We start from the raw sequence: 18,253 nt of genomic DNA, 5'->3' as shown, positions 1-18,253 counted from the left end.
TTTTTTCTGCAGCTAGTTTGGTGTAAAGGTGTTGTGCTTTTTTGCAAGAACTTTTAGTAAAGTCTTGTAACTGTTAAATCTAATGTGTTTAATATAAGCCATTTGTTTAAAAAAAAAAAAAGGCTGTATTTGATTTGATAGTCTGTAAATAAACTGCCATACGAATCCGAGGCCATTTTTAGCCTTGTTTTGTTCTTGCTTATATCCAGAACAGACTTTCAGGAATAATCTGAAAAAGATGACTGCTTGTTATCCATTGTGCCATGTTTTACCGACAAAACCGAAAACCCGGAATACTTATTTTGTCCTTTTTAGACTGGTACATATATGAAAATGTAGGAACACATCCAGAGATAATCATTAATATTTAGACTTTGATGGATATATATAAATGCATATCTAATCTTTTCCTTAAAACAATGGGTTTATATTACCTGTAACTTTGTAGTTTATTTTTTTCATTTAATAATACATTGTGAACATCCTGCTATGTCAATAATTAAATTCTACCCTCTTTTTAGGGGTTGTAAGTTAATCCTTTATAACAGAAGACTCGTAGCTTAAAGTTTCATTATTGCTGGACACAAATTATTTCTAACTTTTCTGTTATAAAGGGGTGATGAAAATCCACATAAAAACAAATATAGGGGTGCCTGGGTGGCTCAGTCGGTTAAGCGTCCAGCTTCGGCTCAGGTCATGATCTCACGGTTCGTGGGTTCGAGCGCCGTGCCGGGCTCTGTGCTGACAGCTAGCACAGAGCCTGGAGCCTGCTTCGGATTCTGTATCTCCCTCTCTCTCTGACCCTCCCCTGCTCCAGCTGTCTCTCTCTGTCTCTCAAAAATAAATAAAAGAAACATAAAAAAAATAAAATTAAAAAAAAACCAAATATACATGATTTCCTTGGAATTGCTGGTATATAGGAGTATACTTCTAACTTCTATATCCAAATTGGCCTCAGGAAGAGTTTGCTTGTGAGTTTTACATTTCATTCCTATTACTTTTCACTTAGCTATGTTGGGTATTTAAAACTTTTAAATCTGCCATTTTGACAGTGATAAATCATTTTAATTTGTATTTCTTTGATTACTAATGAAATTCATTATTATTTCATGTAGCCAAGTCTTGTTTTATTAACTATTCATGTTTAATTATTAGGTGTTTATCTCTATTGCTTTGAAGAACAACAGAGATAAAGAAGATAGCCCTTTGTAAACTATAATTTTAAAAATACTGTCTGGTGTGCTTTGTTGTAGGAAAATTAGTGTAGCTAATTCTATTCATCGTTTCCTATGGTTTCTCCTTAGAAAAACTTTCTCCAAAATTCTTTTAATATTCACATAAGTTTTACTCCTCTGGCTTTCTACTTTTACACTTAATTCTAAACCATTTTAGAATTTAGTTTTGTGAGGTAAGGGACAAGTTTACGGTTTCTCTGAGTGCCTAACCTAGTTACTCAAGCAGCACTGGTGAACAGTACATCCTACTCATTTGTAAAGACCATCTCTGCCTTATTCAGGTCTATTTCTGGGCTTTCAGTTGTGTTCCACCCTGATTTCTCCTGTTACAAGTTCTACAGTTGGATAATATCTTTATAAAATATGCATTGGTTATTGTCCTTTTTTTAATCACTATTTTCAGTCCCTAGAACAATGTATAGCACATTGCAGACAATAATATTTGTTGTAGGGTGGAGCTTAATTGTCCCTTTTTCAAAGTTTTCTATTCTTGCCTCTTTATTTTTTCATGTAACTTTCAGAATCATTTTGATCACTTTCCCTAAGAGATCTTGTTTGCATTTTAACTGGAAACATTAAGTATTTAAATTTACTTAGGAGTCTCTGTTGAGAGCAGAATTGGTATTTTGCATGTTCCTCATTAAAAGTTACAAAATTTTCTTTACTGTAGCTCTCGATTTTTTAAAGTTCCTAAAAAAATTGTTGTTGCCTTTAGAAATGACGTTTTCATAGTATTATAAATATTGTGATATTTTAAACTAGTCACTGCTTATATAAGAAAGCAGTCGTGTTTTTTTTAAAACTGGAGACACTTTAATTTCTAGAAATTTTCAGTTTGATTTAATATAATGGACATTCTTGTTTCTGACTTTATGTCTAATTTATACTGTTTCACTCCCATGTATAATTTTAACCTATACATTAGAAATAGAAAACTTTGGGGCGCCTGGGTGGCTCAGTCGGTTAAACCTCCGACTTCGGCTCAGGTCAGATCTCACGTTCGTTGGTCCGAGCCCCGCATCAGGCTCTGTGCTGACAGCTGGCTCAGAGCCTGGAGCCTGCTTCTGGTTCTGTGTCTCCTCCTCTCTCTGCCCCTCCCCCTCTCATGCTCTGTCTCTCTCTGTATCAAAAAAATAAATAAAAAACATTTAAAAAAAAAGAAATAGAATACTTTATTGGACGCCTAGGTGGCTCAGTTGGTTAAGCATCTGGCTCTTGATTTCAGCTCTGGGCATGATATCATGGTTTGTGGCTTTGTGGCTCTGTGCTGACAGTGTTTTCTTATGTCTAGATTATCTATGCAGCCCATTTATTAGGATCAGATGTTAATTTTTTTTTCAAATGACTTTTTGGTGTCTCCCCTTATAATTATACAGATTTTCTCCTTTGAGCTATTGATAATAGATGCCAACTATGTTAGTAGAATCTAATATGGAGCTGCTCATTTAAAATGCTGCTGTATTCTGTTAACTAACCCCTGTATTTAGGATTTTGTATTTGTGTTTGTTCATAAAAAAACAAATCTGGTTTTAATTTACAGGTTTTGATAGCTGTGCAGAATAAACTGGAAAATTATCTCCTGTTTTATTTGATTTGGAAGAGTTTATATATTGATTGAGGTTGATGCTGTTTTATTTATATCCAGATACACCTGACTCTTCATGAAGGTAATTCTTTTACAGTATTTCTGTTTCCTTGTATGTTCTTGCTCTGCTCAGCATCCTGTTTCTTGAGTAAATGTTGGTAATTTTCCTTTTTCTGGAAATTCGTCATGTGGTCTATGTTATATTTAAACTGTTCTTACCATATAGTTGCACTTAATAATCTCAGTGTTGTAAATACATATATTATCTATTATCAGTATCCTTTTTGTGTCTTTTCTTTTCCTTGATTAGACTAGCTCCGGTTTGCCCCCTTCTACGTCCATCCTTTCTCTCACCACCAGGGAAAAAGGATCTATTACTTGTTTTCTCATTTATTCAAGTATTTTGACTTTGATTCCTTTCTTCTACTTCTCTTACTTATTCCCACCTCTTGAGTTGAATGACTGATCCATTTATTTTTTCTTTCTTCAATTCTAAAATTCTGTTAATGGTATGAGTTCTGATTATTTTCTTTGGCTCCATTCCATAGGTTGAGGATGGTGTGTTTTCATCACTGTTTTCTATTTGGCAGCTGCAGATTCGATAGCTTGTTTGATCCAAGGCTGGTTGAGGATAGTGTGTTTGAATTTCCAGGTGGCTGGATATATTTTATTTTTTACTTTAGTGTTTTGTTAATAACCTATTTTTTTCCCTTTTTTAATGTTTATTTTTATTGAGAGAGAGACAGTGTGAGTGCTGGGTGGGAGTTGAGGGTGCAGAGAGAGAGGGAGACAGAATTCGAAGCCCGCTCCTGGCTCTGAGCTGTCAGCACAGAGGCTGACGTGGGGCTCGAACTCGCTAGCTATGAGATCATGACCTGACCTGGTCAGATGCTCAACCAACTGAGCCACCTAGGCACCCCAGTAACTTATAGTTTCTATTACATGCAGTCATTATATGCAGTCTGCTTTTGGGAATTTATTAAGGATTTCTTTTTAGCCTGGTAACCAAACACATTTTATAAATATTTCCTGGGTGCTCTTGGGACAGGGCATGTCCTTTGGTACAATTTGTCATATGACCACATTCAGTCAATAGTATTCATTGAACACTGAGGAGATTCTCTACATCTTTACTTACTATGAATACTTCGCTCAAGGAGTGAGAAATGTAAATTCTCATACTGCTCTTAATGTATTTTTCCTTATTAACCCTTTTTGTTTTACATATTCTGTGCTATATTTAGCAGTTATAAGTTTATAACTACTGAATCTTTGTTCCATTTCTTCACGTTTTCGAAAAGTTTTAATTCTGGTAGGTCAAGTTTTAATGTTATTACTATTAATGTTATCACTTGGTCTTCTGACAGTTTATTTTATAATCGTTTATTGCCTTTTTTTAATATACTACCTTGCTGGCTTTGTTTTTAGTCTTTTATTAACTTACTTTCTTTTACTCTCTTTTTAAAATTTGTGTTTGGGGGGTCTTCTGTTGATTTGCAATGTTCCTACTCATTTAAATGTTTGGAAGACATACATAAACCTATTTTTTGAATGAATAATATCAGCAATAAGGAAGTCTGTCCCTTATATATAAAGAAATGTGCCTGCTTTCCCTATTTTCTAACCTTCTACTTTGTTCTGCTTTTTTGGTAGTAAAATCCATGATTTTAGACTCACAAAAAATAATGATGCTTTCATTTCTGTTACATAGCTATTCTTTTACCAAAACCTAATGTCACCAATGTACTGGGGTAGAATGTTAGACTCGCTCACTTTAAGATGAGGAGTGGACAGATCTGCCTGTTACTAGTTACTGCTTGGTATTCGAGATACGTGTGGCAGGTTTTTTTACACAGTTAAGAAAGAGCTGGGAGAAGGAGGAAGGAAGAGAAAAGCAGGACTGGAAAGGAAGAAAAAGTTCTTAATGGCAGACTCGATGACTCTAGGGAGGACACACAACAGAGATCCACAGGAAAATTATTAGCATTAATATGCAATCTGAGAAAGCTGCTAGTGACATTTATACAGAAGGACAAGGGACCAAGAATAGCAAAGGCAATTTTGAAAAAACAAGAATTTGGTCTTGCTAGTCTACCAGATCCTAAGTTTTCTGGGACAATTTGTTATACAAATATTAAAGTACAGATATTAAAGTCAAAAAGAGGCAAATGTTTAAAACACATGTTTTCATGGGTCTGAATCACAAAACTTAAAAATCCAGAGGAAGAAAAAATGCACTTTGGCACTTTGACATAGCAAATCCATTTCTGGGTATCTGTTATTCACAAAAAATATTGTTTACATAGTAAATGTAAATATCTATCTGTTGGGGAATAGTTACGTATTGTTACGGATAAAAGTATAGTATGATTCCATTTGGTTAACAAAATATGTCTGTGGTGTATAGAAAAAATTTGAAAACAAATTGTGGGTTACTGCACAGCACGGTTTTTTTTTTAACTTTTTTTTTTAATGTTTTATTTTTGATACAGAGAGAGACAGAGCATGAGAGGGGGAGGGGCAGAGAGACAAGGAGACACAGAACCGGAAGCAGGCTCCAGGCTCTGAGCTGTCAGCACAGAGCCTGACGCGGGGCTCAAACCGACGAACGTGAGATCTGACCTGAGCCGAAGTCGGAGGCTTAACCGACTGAGCCACCCCTGCGCCCCATGCACAGCACGGTTTTAAGAGGCAGGCTTCTAAGGCAGCGTCACACTCTTTACCATGTATTAACCTGCACAGCCTTAGACAAGAACCTCTGATTCTCAGTTTTTATATTTGTGAAACAGATACAATACTGAAGTATGGGTTCAGTAACCTCAAAGTGTCTCATATATAGGAAGTGCTTCGTGAATACTTAGTGTTATTACTGACAGATTGGGGAGGAGTGGTGAAGGGCAGATTTTGCTGCCCTTCATGCTTGCTTTATGTCTTAACATATTTTTGTAATAAAATAAGTTTTTAAGTTGGAAGTTATCAATTTTCAGTCTACAAATAATAACATTCACCCTTGAGACTTTCCACAGAATATAAAAACTATCTCAAACTATTACCGTAAACACCAGGAAGAAGTGATTAACAGAGAACTGTCTGTATATAGTTAGTTCATCTATTCTTTCTCCTTTACTATCCGCAAATTCTTGATCTCCATCCGAGGAGTTTGGAGTAAGCTAGTTCTACCCTTGCTACAAGGAAATGGTCCAAGTCTGCCAGCATTGGGACCCCTCATTTTGAAAATGGAAAGTTCCATCAACCCTCAGATTGGCTCTCTCAAGCCACATTTGAATAGAAACTTCAGCCTTGGGTGGGCATCAAAATCACATTTTTATTTTTAATTTAACATTTAGCGTTTATGTAAGTATAACACAGATAAGTTAAAGTAACATTAAGTGCACCTAATGCATTTTTATATATGTTTGGACCCCGTGCCGCCACTGCCCAGATTGATGTTTCTGTCACTTCAGAAGGTCACACTCCTTCCCAAGCAATACCCCTATGAACTATTCCAACTATTCTAACTTCTATCACCTTTGATTCAGATTTTGCCTATTCTTAGGCTTTGTATGATGGGAGCCAGATAGTATATACTCTTATTAACAACTTTGTTCAAATAAATTTGATAAGGTAGATGAAACAGACAAATACAACTTAAGACTGGCAGAATAATGAAAAAGTCATATCTATGAGAGGAATTGAATCTGTAAATAGAACCCCCCCAAAAGAGCCTCCAAAGAATATAACTCTGCAGGCTCAGAATGTTTTTGCTAATGAGATCTTCCCTACACCTACAGAAAAAGTAATAATTCTACACAAACTATTAGAGATTAGAGAGAGAAGAAATATGTTCCCACTCATGAGTTAAGAAAAACCCTGACAACCAAAACCTGACATGGACTCTACAAGAAAATTGTAAGCCAATATCTCTCATTGAATATTCCTAAAAAATATTAGAAAATACAGATTTTGCAAAAATGATGTATAATGACGAAGTGGAATTTATGCCAGAAATGCAAGGTTGGGTTAAAATTCATAAATCAATACAATTTACCAAATTCACATGATAAGGCGAAAAGCCGTATCATCATCTCGATAATGAACTTCCTCAATTTGATAAAAGTAAGTATTTAAAACCTATACCTAGGGGTGATCGGGTGGCTCAGTTGGTTAAGTATCCAATTTTGGTTCAGGTCATGATCTTGAGGGTCATGGTTTCGAGACTGTGTCAGACTCTTTGCTGACAGCTCAGAGCCTGGAGCCTGCTTTGGATTCTGTCTCCCTGTCTGTCTGCCCTTTCCCTGCTACACTTTGTGTCTCTCTCTCTCTCAAGAATAAACATTAGAAAAAAATAAAATAAAACCTATACCTAACATACCTAATGGAGAAATGTCAAACCCTTCCTACCTGAACTCCAGACAAGACAAGGATGTTTATCACCGCTGCTTATCAATATTTTATTAGGGGTATATGAGTCATAAGACAAAGGAAAATGTGAAGATTGGAACAGAAGAAACAAGTATGCCTTTCTTTGTAGATTATATGTTTGTATAAATAAAAATATAAAAGAAACTACAAACAGTTAATTTAGCAAGGAAACTGAATAAAAGATCCGTATACAAAAATCAATTGTATTTATTTATACTAGCACAGTTGGGAAATGAAATTCAGTAAACCTCACATTAAAATAAATCATAGTAATATCCTATAAAAATGTACTTCTATTCTAAAAACTACAACACTCTGCCAGGAGAAGTTAAAGAAGGCCTAAAACTATGAATAGAAAGTGAGAGACAATGAGCTAGCTCCTGGGTGAATATATTAAGCTCATGGATTGGAAGCCTCAGTTTTATTAATGTCAATTCTACTCATAGTGGGCTCTCTATCAATTCAGTGCAATTCCAATCAGAAATCCAGCAGATTGTGTGTGTGTGTGTGTGTCTGTGTGTGTCTGTGTGTGTGTCTGTGTGTCTGTGTGTGTGTGAGAGAGAGAGAGAGAGAGAGAGATGACATATTGACATTAAAATTCAAGGCCAAGTGGCAAAGGAACTAGGACAGCCAAGGCAACCTTGAAGAAGAACAAAACTGAAGAACTTTATCAGATTTTCAATGCTTAAAGTAACAGCTTTATACTGGTATATGTGGTATTTGTACAATGGTGGATGTAGACCACTGAAACAGAATACAAGTCCAGAGATAAAGCCCCACATACCCACTCACTTTCATATAATTCAATGAGATAAACTAATCTTCTCTAAAAAAAGTTTTAATGTTTATTTTTGAGACACCACAAAGCATGAGCAGTGTTGAGGGGTGGGTGGCAGAGAGAAAGGGAGACACAGAATCTGAAACAGCCTTCAGGCTCTGAGCTGTCAGCACAGAGCCCATTGCGGGACTTGAACCCACAAACCGTGAGATCATGACCTGAGCTAAAGTCGGATGCTTAACTGACTGAGCAACCCAGATGTCCCAAAATTATCTTTTCAGTAAATGTTGTAGTAATTGCTATCCACGTGGGGGTAGGGGAGAATGAAGCTTGAGTCATATATCATATTCAAAAATTAATTTCAGATCATAGGGCTAAATATGAAAGGTTAAAAAAGCAACATTTGGGACACCTAAGTGGCTCAGTTGGTTAATCATTTGATTCTTGACCTCAGCTTAGGTCTCAATCTCAAGGTTGTGAGTTCAAGCCCAACCTTGGGCTCTGCATTGGGCTCCATACTGGGTGTAAAGCCTGCTTAAAAAAAAAAAAAAAAAAAAAAGGAATGCCTGGGTGGCTGAGTTGGTTGAGCATCTGACTCTTGATTTCCACTCAGATCATGATCCCAGGGTCATGGAATTGAGTGAGCCCTGTGTCGGGCTTTGCACTGCATTGGGAGCCTGCTTGAAATTCTCTCTCTCTCTCTCTCTCTCTCTCTCTCTCTCTCTCTCTCTCTCCTCTCTCTCTCTCTCTCCCTCTCCCTCTCCCTCTCCCTCTCATTCTCTTTCTCCCTCCCCTCCCTGCCCCTCTCCCCAGCTCATGCTTTCTCTCTCTCTAAAAAAAAAAAAAAAAAATATATATATATATATATATATATACATACACACACATACATACATAAGGTGCCCATATATATATGTATATATTTATGTATATACATATATATATATGGGCACCTATGTGGCTCAGTCAGTTAAACATCTGGCTCTTGATTTTGGCTCAGGTCCTGACCTCATAGTAGTGGAGTTGAGCCCTAAGTTGGGTTCCAGGCTAGGTGTGGTGCCTGCTTGAAATTCTCTCTCTCCCTCTCCCTCTGCCCCCTCAAATAAATAAGAAAAAGGATGTTTAAAAAATTAATTTTAAAAGTGTTTTAAATAATAAAAAGATAAAAAAGCAAAGCCTGAAGAAAAAAAAATAGACTTGTCTTGACTCTGAACAAAACACAACAGCACTAATAATACTTCATTAAATTTAGGAGACACAGAACCGGAAGCAGGCTCCAGGCTCTGAGCTGTCAGCACAGAGCCTGATGAGGGGCTCGGACCCACGAATGTGAGATCTGACCTGAGCCGAAGTCGGAGGCTTAACCGACTGAGCCACCCAGGCGCCCCTGTCATGTTTTCTTACACATATTCTAAGCGGTATCCTCAGATCAAACTAGACCTTCAGAATATTTACGTACTGCTACCATTCTCTTGATAGTTTGAAGAATTGCCTTAATGAACATTTTACTGGAGAGCTTTCAGATTATCAAAGGACATTATACAAAATACTAATGAAATTATTCCTGCATTTGTGTCATTGATTCTTTAACCAACACTTTCGTGTTTACTGTGTATTATGCACTGTTCTGAGACCTTTATAAATATTAACTTACTTAATTCTTACTTAATTAGCTCTTAGGAGCTGGATACAATCCTAAGTACAGAGGATGATACTGGTGAAGATACATTAAACACATCGCCTATGGTCACATAATCAGTTATATTTAGGGTTGGGATTTAAACATAGCCATAACCAAATACCACAGGCTGGGGGGCTTACATTTAAACAGAAATTTATTCCCCACAGTTCTGGAGATTGGAAATCCCAGATAAAGGTTGGCAGGGTTTCTGGTAAGAGCTCTCTTCTGACTTGTAGATGGCCACTTTCCCCCCATGTGCTCACATAGCCTTTCTTCTGAGTGTGGGGGGGGGGTGGTGGAAGAGAGAGAGAGAGGGAAAGAGAGAGGGAGGGCACTCCGGCACCTATTCTGATAAGGACACTAATCCTATTGGATCAAGGGCCCACTCTAATGACCTCATTTAACCTTAATGATGTCCTTACTTCTTATTTAACCACACTGGGGATTAGAGTTTAATTTATGAAGCTGTGGAGGAGGACACAGTCTGGTTCCAGAATTCACACAGAACCTCTTATTCTAAGGCACACATAAACATTTTCTGTCAGAAATTAGTGCAGGGAGAGATTAGCGTATTGAGCACACTCTTCTCCAAAAATTTGTGTATGTATATAAAATTCAAAAACAGCATTGAAACACAGGCCTCTGTGTCATAGAAGGTTTTAGAAATTCTTGGAAGATAGAACACAAATGAAGTTGGAGAAACTTGAATAGAAAACAATTAAAATAGGGGCACCTGGGTGGCTCAGGTGGTTAAGTGTCCGACTTTAGCTCAAGTTATGAACTCGCCGTTCATGAGTTCGAACCCTGCGGCCAGCTCTGTGACAGCTCAGAGCCTGGAGCCTGCTTCAGATTCTGTCTGTCTCTTTCTCTGTTCCTACCTTGCTTGCACTCTGTCTCTCTCTCTCTCTCTCTCTCAAAATAAGTAAAGATTAAAAAAATTAAAAGAAAAACTTAAAACTATTAATACTTAGGGGGAAATCACATGGTGAAAAATTCCAGAGCAATTCCAAAAGACCTTTCTTATGCCAGGGTAATTGGTACAGCAGAAAACGACTTAACAGAGAATCCGCTCCCAATGGGGGTGAGGAATTCTACAAGGGGGCGGGGAAGTTCACTCAGTACTTGATCTTTAACGATTACAAAAGCCATGAGAACAGATGTATTAAATTTATAGTCAACAAAATTTGTTGTAATTGCACCTGTACTGTTAAAAGGATGCCAATTGAATCACCTGTCTTTTTTGATGTAACAGTTATGGTGAAACAGTGTTGCTAACACAATGAGATGTGTTCATTCTATGCTTCGATTTTGTAATCTCTTCATCCCTCTCACCTTCTACTTGATATCTAGGCTTGCAGTCTGAACCAGCAGTGTTAAGGTAAGAATGAATGCTTCATAACCGTATAGTTCTGAGAAAGGCATAATAAGGTTTCTTGCTTTTCCCCTCAATCTTATCTCCTATGATGTCTTCCACCTCCTAGAGCAGAGAATACAGCTTTTCAAACCTCAGCATCTTGAGTTGGATTGCAGGCTGGACCTGAGAATGACTTCTGCTTTCAGATAGGTCACCTTTGGCTGGATATCTTTCTTGTGTGCTGTAAGAAATGACCAACACATTCCAACATCTTCATTTTTTCCCTACCATTTTCCTTAATACTACATTTCTGTAGGTACACCATTAGTGTCCCAATGTACAGGGCAAGAACTTAGCCAAATGCAAGTGTCCGAACCAGGAACAGTGGGACTCACGTGGCCCAATCTTCCACATCCTTGACCTTGCCAATTAAACATTTTAGGATGTGTTGTGCTACTTTAACCACATTCTCTGTCAGATCAGCATGTTTGGGTTGCACATCACAGAAAATCCAGCTCAAAGTTGCATAAGCAGTAGGGAAATTTATGGGACGCCCGGGTGGCTTAGCTGTGTAAGCATCTGACTTCGGCTCAGGTCATGATGTCGCAGTTAATGAGTTTGAGCCCCGCATCAGAGTCCCTGCTGTCAGCACGGAGCCTGCTTTGGATCCTCTGTCCCCCTTTCTGCCCTTCCCCTGCTCACTCTCTGTCTCAAAAATAAATATTTTAAAAAAGTCAATAGGGAAATTTATTTTCTCACATAAATCCAGAAAAGGGTAATCTTCAGGCATGGTATGTCAAGATGCCATGTTTACCTCTTATAGCTTTCCAGGTTGGTTCTGTCCTTCTATGCGCATTGGTTTCATTCTCTTCATCCCTCTGACCTTCTACTTGATATCTGGCCTTGCAAGATTGTTGTGGCCATTCCATTATCACAGTCTAACAAAACTCTCTAGAGTGAGAAGGATGGCCTCTTAAGAATTACATCTCATTAGCCAAAATTGAGCTGTATACACATTGCCAATTCAACTACTGAATGAGGAATGACATGGTTAAAGAAATGTTGGAGAGTCACTTCTTATTAAGCATTCATTTTTTTAAAAAGGCTGACAAAGTGAGAATCAGAGTCCCTGGATGTTAACAAATAAAAACATGAATGCAAACAAACAAGTGGATGGGCTGTAAAATAGAATATCCATAGCTGAAGGTCAAATTAGTGAGCCTGAGTGTCAGGCTGGGAGATGGTGGGGATGATACTTCCCCCAAGTCACCATTAAACTAAATGAAGAAAAGTATAAGAAAATCAATAGGTAGATAGCTATGCCAGTATTCATCTGATGGGATTTCCAAAAGGAGAGAACAGAGAGAATGGAGAGGAAGAAATAAGCAAAAAAGTATCAGAAGAAAATTTCTTGGAGTTGAAAGAGACATGAGGCTTGTAATGGAAGAGATCCAAAGCAAGACCTATGATAAAAGATTCACACATGAAATACATCAAAGTAATATCTCAGAATTTTAAATTTGATTGGACTTTTAGACTGTCAGTAAAAGAGAGAATCGGACCACCATCGGACCCCTCACCATTAACACTGGATGCTCAGTTACTGCAAAGTCTAAGGGAAATCATTTTGGCCTTAGAGTACCCTACCCAGTGTGGGAAAGGTTCCTCTGGTCTGCTTGCTTTGGCTGATACCTGACTCTTCCCTAAGGACACCGATTGCCCTGCAGCCTTCTCCAGTGATGGCTGTTTTCTCTCCCTTGTGCCACTGTGCCTGGAGTCCAGTTAGGTTTCCTTCTTGACCTTTGAATTTGGTTTCAGACTTCTCTCGTTGCCTCCTTAAAACTACATAGGTTCTTGTTTGTTTATTTATTTTTGAGAGACAGACCAGCAGAGAAGGGGCAGAGAGAGGAAGATACAAAATCTGAAGCAGGCTCCAGGCTCTGAGCTGTTAGCACAGAGCCCAGTGTGGAGCTCGAACTCATGAACTGTGAGAACATGACCTGAGCTGAAGTCCAATGCTTAACTGACTGAGTTGCCCAGGCTCCCCAAAACTACATAGTTTTGACTCTCATGTCATCAGACTGTTTCACTCCATTTGTCCCGCTCCCCACAACACCCAACCAGGCACCCATTCTTTCAAAATTTTAATTCCTGGCTCACTCACTCTTGCGTATTTCTATCTTGATTTCAACATGTGGATGATCCTTCAAATCTTGGCTGGTTTCTTGCCCACTTCTCCAGTGGTCTTATTCTCCACCTTGTCTCAGCTACTCATGCCCTTGTCATACCTGGGATTTATCAACACCAATAATGTCTTCCCCTCCACAAACCTCAATGTCAAGCATACCACTCATACTGCTCTTTGGAACCCCTCTTAACTTTGCAGATCACTCCCTCAGGACTCGGACTCTGCTTCCTGTTTTCATGATCATCGATTCCCTCACTTCCCCATACAGCTCTTCACCTGCCTCAGGCACTCCCTTGCTTTCCTGTACTCACTTGATAAAATGACAACTATTTAGACCCAACTCCAGAAACACTGTTTGAATCCACTTTATGCCTGTATCCATGCAGCTGGGCACAGTGGAAAAACGAGCTGTGCTGACTAGTTTCACTTTACTTCATGATCACCAGTCTCTCTGCAGGCTCACAGGCTGCCCATCAGTTATCCTGCCATAGGCCACTGGCTCCAGAACACGCACACTGTCACACTTAGTATCTCCAGAATGAGGGTGTGTCTTGTACACATCACTACCGAATGTCATACTTTGATTGGCAGGGCTTTTCCTTTTTTGTGGAAACCTAAAATATTGGTGTGGCATTTTAGGTTTGATGAAGTACTGCTTAATTCTCCAGTCCTTGTCACTCTCTCGTCCTGATCATGATCATCTCATGATACCCTTCATACTTTTCCCGCAGACCTCTACGACTTCCTCTGCCAAGGCTGGCTTCTCACTGTGTCCTTATATGGTCTTCTCTCTGTGTGCCCCAATTTCCTCCTATACAGACGCCAGTCATACTGGACTAGGGACCACAGTGACAGTCGCATTTTAATTAAGTTACCGCTATAATGGCCTTTTCTGCAAATACAATTATATTCTTAGGTACTGGGGGTTAGGACTTCAACATATGACTTTTGAGGAGACACGATTCTGCCCATAACACTCTCCCATCCTCACTTTTGTTCCCTTTATTACAGATGCAGAAATGAGAAACCCCAAAGTTGCTATCACATCATCACCACATTTCACTATCAGCCCCCATTTCATTAACTCTGTTCCTATTACCACGGATAAACTATCGGTGCTCCCAGAAAATCTCTTCTTGCCAAAAATAGAACTTCCCTCTAACTCATGTCTTCTTCCTGCTTTATTGATTTTTGTCCCCAAATAAACTCGGGAACCAGTCTTTGTTGTTGTTGTTGTTGTATGGTTCTCTACTCCCAGCCTCTAGAAATGTGTCTGGCACACCATACAAGTTCTATAGTCAAGGAACAAATGCCATTTTATGTATAAAAAGGAAATCCTTCCCTGGAAGTAGAAATATGAGAGTATATCAAATAAGACCATAAAATGAAACAAAGTTTCATTCAGTCCAAGAAAGGCAGAACACTTCACAGGGAAAGGAGGAGGCTGTTAAAGAATAGCAGTCACCTGAAGGAAAAAACCTCGCTGTTTGTCTCAGATATGACCATATGCCAAATACAGAGGAGATTCAGAGAGAACCATGGCTGCTGAAAAAAAACCTCACTTTACTTTGCAGTAAAAAAACTCCATAGGGGATTTTTGCTATACTTTTCTATTAGGCTATGTTATATGTACATGTTTTCATTTCCTTTCATTTCCTTCCTTCCTCCATCTCCCCTCTCATCCATCTTCATCTCCTCCCCTTCCTCCTTCTAATTGTAAATATCCTGTTTCCTTTCCACCACCGCCTATTTGAGTATGAAGGAACTGGTTAGGTATGTAATTTAGCCTCAGTTTGCCATAAGGAGTTGTACCTGAAAAGAGAAATACGTATCATCCAGAGTGTTTCTGAACTTCAGTGTGAATGAATAATGAGACAGAGTTGTCCCTATAAAAAGATGTTTTTTCATATATGGTAGTTATACTTTATCAGGTGTGACTGTTTTTTAAAAAGTATATGTAGGCTAAATGCAATATGGAATTCTGGATTGGATCTTAGAACAGAAGATCATTATTGGAAAGACTGATGAAATCCAAATAGTCTGCAGCTTAGTGTATATCAGGGAAAGTTGTATAAGGGCTAAACAAGGAACTCTCTACTATCCTTGCAACTTTCTGTTAAGTCTAACATGTATAGAGAAACCTATATATGTATACTGAATCTATAAAGAAACCTACATATGGAAACTGAATGCTGGGAGATGGAACATCTTTTCTTTTTTCTTTTTTTTTTTTTTAACGTTTTGTATTTATTTTTGAGAGACAGAGACAGAGTGAGGAGGGGAGGGTCAGAGAGAGAGGGAGACACAGAACCGGAAGCAGGCTCCAGGCTCTGAGCTAGCTGTCAGCACAGAGCCTGATGCGGGGCTTGAACCCGTGAACCATGAGATTATGACTGGAGTTGAAGCTGGACGCTTAACCAACTGAGCCACCCAGGCACCCCTGGAACATCTTTTCTTAGCATTCGTTTCCCCTTTGGCAAGAACATTCTGCTTTCTATTGGGAAACTATGCATCCCTTTGCTCTCGGTCTTTGTGTCTCGGAGAGCCACAAACTCTCCTCTGCCTCTGTGGATGATGAGTGCCCCAGGCTGGCCCTACTGATCAATATCACATTCATGGAGTCACAGTTTCAGAGATGGATATGTTGTCCCTCAATCGATGATTGTAAGACTCAATTCCCAGACTCTTGTGAAACTTTAAGGTAGGATCTCTCTTTTGCTGTGAGGTTGCAGAGAGGGGTTGTATTGTATCATTGTCATGAAGCATGAGTCTGCTAGAAAATGGCACCAAGACAGGAAAGAGCGGAACAACCATCCAGAGAGAGCAAACCCATGAACTGATACCATCATCTAAACTTCTCTCCACAGGTAGCCTTGGACTAGGTCAATAAACTACATTTGCTGTACAGGTCATTTTAAGTTGGGTTTTCTGAACCTTGCAACTTGAACGCAGACGATTTCAAAAATTTCTAACTGGAGTGCGTTAATGCTAAACTGTTCATCTAGTATGATACCTTTTAAAAATGGGCATCTAAAATCTTTTTTTTTTACATTCTGTTTTTAAGTTTGTTATTTTTTAAAAATTTACATCCAAGTTAGTTAGCATACAGTGCAACAATGATTTCAGGAGTAGATTCCTTAATGCCCCTTACTCATTTATGGTCATCTAAAATCTTTGGAAAGATTTCATGTGTTACCTGGATTGGGGTTACAAGAGTTCTACATCCTGCTTTACACATTTCTGAATTGTTCATAAGGACATACGGTACTTCTGTCACTGGAAGTAGCAAACACTGCTGTCCTGTGAGGTATCTATAGTAAAGAAAATCAAATTAAAAACAGCTGAACCTTAGTTATTTTAATTTGCCTTGCTCAATTAATCAGATAATTTAGTCAGTTCAAGTCATAGACTGAGCCACTACGATTTTCTTAATCCATGCCATATAGCTGAAAGTGATAAACACTTTGTTCATGACAACCATACAGAATATTTCATGAAAGATAGGCATGAAAAACATGTGGCTTTTGAGAGAAAACTCTAGCAGTGTACAAACTTTTTGTTAACATCTTTTCCCTATAGGTTTGATTTTTGGTCCAATTCATTTTCTAGTGTTACAAGTTTAAAATGATTAGAGCATAATACATAGTACCAAAGTTTGAGATGAGGCCAGTCTGTTTTAAATTCAGGATTCATACAATAGTGTCCTTCAAGGGGAATTTCATCACATGTTCTATAGGCTCTTGTGGTGAAAGAAAAAAATGATCACAATCACCCATTAAACTTTGTTGAATTACAAAATTGGTCCTAACATGAAGAATATCAACCAATAATGAGAATTCCTTTATACCTACATATTTGAGTATTTGGAAAAGTTACTCAATAGATTCCAATCCTGGCTTAAAAAGTGCATCCCCTCTCCTATCCCTGACCTCTGCAGTTATTGAGGGACATTAAAAAGCATTTACCAAGGGACAACACATACACATTTCTCTGCTAATCACTCAGAATAAAGGTCATAAACTGATGACCCAAGGTTGGGATTCAGCTTATAGGTGGTTTTCTTTGGCTCACAGTGTTTAAACATTTAAAGAATTAGTTTTAAACTGGGGGGAGGGGAGTTATGTAATAAAGTCCAGATTTCGAGGAGTCATTTGAAAAATGGAAACTCTGGTATTATTGCACTTCTGCATTGGGCATTTTGTACCAACTTACAAAGAGATTAATTTCTCAGCTTCTGTCACATATAAAAGCAGGTAGGAAAAAGATGGCAAGAGAAATGGCTCTTCCCTTTTCCCTGAAGTCCTCTGTCTGGTAGCTGAATGTTGAAGATGCTTCAGTAACATAGAGCTCACTGTTCTACAAGAAGTATTAAGGATTCTTACTTCCAAAGGATTAATAACAATTTTAAAGATCAAGGGGAAAGATAATAGGCAGTATCTACTTAAATGTTGCTTTTGCGGCATCAAATTTTGGATCTGTTTAGGGGCCATTTGATAAAATCAGAACAAAACAAATGAAAAGCATGATGGTACTTTCTTATAAGCTTATCCTAATTATAAAATAAGAGGATAAAATTTGAATGCTAGAGTCATAAATCACCACCAAATATATTTATCCCAGACAATATGCTCACCTAAAGAAAAATAAAATTGACAGTTTTCCTTGACTTTTTTTTACTCTAGCCTCATAGGCATTGGGCTTTGGTGTTTCTTTAATGAGTCTTAACTATGAAAAAGTGACCTAGCAGGGTTTGGATAATTTATGTGGCCCTGATATTCATTGAAGCTGTATGCCAAGGTAATGAAAGTTGGTCTGTACATTAGCAATTTCATCCTCATGGGACATATATCTGTTCTTTTCCCATTCTTCATTCCCCATTACAAAAACAAATTTAAGGATTTCCAGATAACAGCAATTCTTTACTTTTAATATCTCTATGGATTGTGTCACCTCTAACTAATCCAAGGCATGAAACAAAATCCACTATATTTATTAAGTGGGAAGTTTCTT

The sequence above is a fragment of the Suricata suricatta genome, chromosome 2 (assembly GCF_006229205.1).
Source record: "Suricata suricatta isolate VVHF042 chromosome 2, meerkat_22Aug2017_6uvM2_HiC, whole genome shotgun sequence".
Lineage (NCBI taxonomy): Eukaryota > Metazoa > Chordata > Mammalia > Carnivora > Herpestidae > Suricata > Suricata suricatta.
This window is presented reverse-complemented; position numbering follows the sequence as displayed.